The 4,086-nt window shown below is 41.8% G+C and overlaps 1 protein-coding gene across 1 annotated transcript in view; it reads right to left on the bottom strand.

The window, feature by feature from the left end:
• LOC101318960 (guanine nucleotide-binding protein G(q) subunit alpha) overlaps positions 1-4,086 on the bottom strand; it is a 288,466-nt gene that overhangs the window by 117,031 nt on the left and 167,349 nt on the right. The window lies entirely within an intron of this gene.

Raw genomic sequence — 4,086 nt, forward strand, 5'->3', positions numbered from 1 at the left:
ACCATTGTATTTTATTCTAATGTGCTCTTTTTTCCCTCCTTGCCTCTGACTTAGTTGCATTCTAGAATTTTTATTTAAAAGGAATCTACGATAATCATTACTTATTTTGTTTCAGATATATCAAGGGTTATTATACTCAATTATTAGTAAGTAATTAAACACACAAATAAAATGAGTTAGTAAAACAAACCATACGTAATTTACACCAGCTTTTAGAAAGACAGTTTGGCATTGGTAAAAGTCCTCTGACACATTACCTTCATTACAAGAATGACTCTGATTAGGCACCTCCACCCTTAACATTGAGATCATATTTTTAAAAAACAAGGAGAAACTGAGGCAGAGGTAAATTCTTACTAGGGATGCCCAGTAGTTCCTTGGTGAGGTAAAGAGTTCTATTTTGTATTTTAAAGGTGGGAGTGCCCTCTATTGCCCAAAGCCATGGCTTCCATGATGTTATTCAGGAAGCTCTGTGTGATATATACAAAAATCATTAAAAATAAGAATAGCTCTTTTACTCATCCGCAGATGTATAGCTTAGAAATAAATCATTTAATGACCATGTGACTTGGGCGTTTCACTTTCAATAAGTCAAACCCTCCTGAGGGGACTTGTATGCCGCAAGAAATAACATGAAACTGAACTCCTTGACAACCATTCCCCTGAACGACGGATATCACAATTCAGCAAGGTGGCTGCAACATCCCTCAGCCCCTATCCTGGCTTCTAGTTCTAACCTCACCTGTTCTGAGGAGGCATGGAAGCATCTGCTGCTGACCTTGAACTGGGATAGGACTACAACACAAATTCCAGTGCTCTAACTGAAGTGGGGAAAGCTGGATTGAAACCATCAAATGCATTCCCTCTTTACAGCCTGGTCAATCCCGACACTGCAATACGAGCAGAAGGGCGCAGACTCAACAAACAACATTCCTTGGCTAAGAAAATGAACCCGGTGTTCATCAAAACCAGTTCAGGCATGTTAATGGGTGAAATGTAGAAAGAAACCTGATTAATATTTGGGGATGGAAAACAACCTTGTTTTAGAGAAAAGAGATTTTTCTTAATTCTGATTTCTATTTGCTATGTTTGAAGATGTTTCATTGAAGACTACCTAGAGAGACAGAAAAGTTGACAGATGCATGTCATCAGGCTGGTACACACCTTACAAGGCGGGGGTGCTGGGACACTGAGACATCTGCCTGGTTGCCCATGTGCTGCTGACCCCTGGGCCCTGGGATTATCTCATTCTTGGCAGGACAACCCCTCTACTGCCTCGGAGACCTCCAGGTGTACGGCCCAACCAAGCTGAGCTGGCATCCATGCTCCTGGGATACTCTGATGAGTATATGCACTGCAAGGCTCCAATGGATATGTGTACCTAGGCCAGGCTCCTAGAATTCTGTATGTAATCTCAGTGCAAAGATACCATTAGGAGAGACATCATACGGACCCACAACTTCTATTACACAGCAATGCTAAGGTATGAAAGAGAATACCAACCTCAAGTTCCTGTGACAGCCTGTTGCCCAATGGGTTATGGTGTACGACTGACCCCCCTTAAGCCTTCACCTGGCAGAAAACAATGAAAAGTACCATGGGGGGCTTCCCTGGTGGCGCAGTGGTTGAGAGTCCGCCTGCCGAGGCAGGGGACACGGGTTCGTACCCCAGTCCGGGAAGATCCCGCGTGCCGCGGAGCGGCTGGGCCCGTGAGCCATGGCTGCTGAGCCTGCACATCCGGAGCCAGTGCTCCGCAGCGGGAGGGGCCACAACAGTGAGAGGCCCGCGTACCAAAAAAAAAAAAAAAAAAAAAAAAAAAAAAAGAAAAGTACCATGGGCTTCACCTCCACAGTAATGGTTCCACTCCTGGGCAAGAGGACAAGACCGAGGCAAACTGCAGGAGGCGCTGAAAGGACCCCTCAGGCTCTTCCTCAACTGCCCCATCCACTCTGACCCTCCCCCCATTAAAATAAAGTCTAGGGGGGAAAAAAAGATCCATTCAACTGACTGAATGAACGTTTATATTATTCGTTATATTATTTTCCCAGGGATATATGTGTTTTAACCAGAGACAAATACACAGGAATAGTATAAACCATCAGAATACATTCTAATTGGAAGATTTCAGGCTTCAGCTGCTAAGTGTAGGATGGATCTCGCATATTCTGAAAATCTGAAACTGTAGGAAGAAATTAAAAATGGAAGATGAAAATTTGAATCTCACCATACCACCTGCTCTCTGTGTGCCCTTGGGCAAGTCATTGAACAACTCTGTATCTGCCTATTTTTAATCTATAAAATAAAATTAGAAATCTTTTCAAAAACTATTTTACCTACCTAATCATGAAAGTACAGGATGAAGTGAGATCCTAAAGGGTCTTTGAACCTTCACATGCTACTGTAACATCAGATTACTGTTTAGTACATCAGGGCTGTGACTGGTTGGAACTGTAACTCAAAGAACTAAAGATTTTAAAACAATCCATTTTTACATTGGTTCTTGCTTCCACTGCTTGTCAGAAAATCTAAAATTATATTGCATTTCACTTCCCCTGGTAATGTCTACTGTTTTGCTCCCTGTAATAAGCCAGCAGCAAGTGTCACAATCAACTGTGGAACCTAAGCTAGCGCTGGACCTCCCTTTTTAAACACAATTCTCTGGTGGTGAATTCCTTCAGTGTTTAATTTCATTACAAACTTGAGATGGAATCATGGAAATTCCTTACAATCCATCTGGCATCCAGAACAGGCGTAGATTAAGTTGGTACATACACAGCGAAAACATGAGAAAACCTACCCAATTCCTTTGTGGACGTTATTTTAAAGAGTAGTTTCATCAGAGCAGGGGTTATGTCCTCACATGAACCCCTAAAGTTACTCAAGGGAAATAACTTCAAGTTCACCACATAATTGTAAGGCTTGTATCCACCCTCTGCAATTCTTCCCTCACAGTCTCACAGGCATCTCTTTATAATCAGAAAGATGACCTCCTACCCAGAAGCAGTGAAAGAAGAAAATATCCTTACTGTAAACTTTTACAGGGTGTAAGCAATTAGGAATGGATGAACAGCGATGGGTATGAGAAATCACCCCGCTATAAAGAGTGGTTCCTTGGAGGGTCTAGCACAGGGAGACCCGGGATCAGAAGGTCTAGGCTAGTGTAGACAAAAGGACCCTACAAAATGTCATCATCCACTAAAAAAAGAGCTGCTTGCCTGGAGTGGGAGCTGTAGTTACAGCAGATCAAAGAGACACGGCTAAGCGAAGCTACAGATGGGCAGAGGCAGAAAAGGAGGCTGATGCTCTAGTTGAGTCCAGTTGAGCATTTAGGAAATTTTAGGAAATTTAGGAAATGAGGCACAATCCCAGTGTGCTCCAAGATGGTCACATATCAGAAGCTTTATGGAGAAACGTGGCTCACAACTGTCTGGCTGAACTCTGTTGATTTGCAGATTATAAAAAACATATTGACAGCCATAAAAAAAAGAATGAAATATTGCCATTTGCTGCAACATGGATGGACCTAGAGAATATTATACTAAGTGAAGTAAGTCAGACAGAGAAAGACAAATACTGTATGATATCACTTTTATGTGGAATCTAAAAATGATACAAATGAATCCATATATAAAACAGAAACAGACTCACAGACATAGAAAACAAGCTTATGGTTACCAAAGGAGAGAGGCAGGGAGAAATTAGGAGTATGGGATTAACAGTACACACTACTATATACAAAATAGATAAGCAACCAGGATTTACTGCAAGGCACAGGGAACTCTACTCAAAATTTTGTAATAACCTACAATGGAATACAATCTGAAAAAAGATAACTGAATCACTCTGCTGTACACCTTAAACTAACACAAATTGTAAATCAACTATACTTTAATAAAAAAATATTGAACTAGCTCCCAGTGTTAAAAATTAGGGAATTTCACATAAAAATTGGGATTTCTGCCTTCTTTTGAAAATTCAGGAGGTGTGTGGCAAGTCAGGGCCTGCAATTCCACCGGCAAAGCTGCCTGAAGTCGAGGTGCAACACCCCCGCAGTCTGCTGTGATCTCCTCCAACCCTCTCACCCTT

Source organism: Tursiops truncatus, chromosome 6, assembly GCF_011762595.2.
Source record: "Tursiops truncatus isolate mTurTru1 chromosome 6, mTurTru1.mat.Y, whole genome shotgun sequence".
Lineage (NCBI taxonomy): Eukaryota > Metazoa > Chordata > Mammalia > Artiodactyla > Delphinidae > Tursiops > Tursiops truncatus.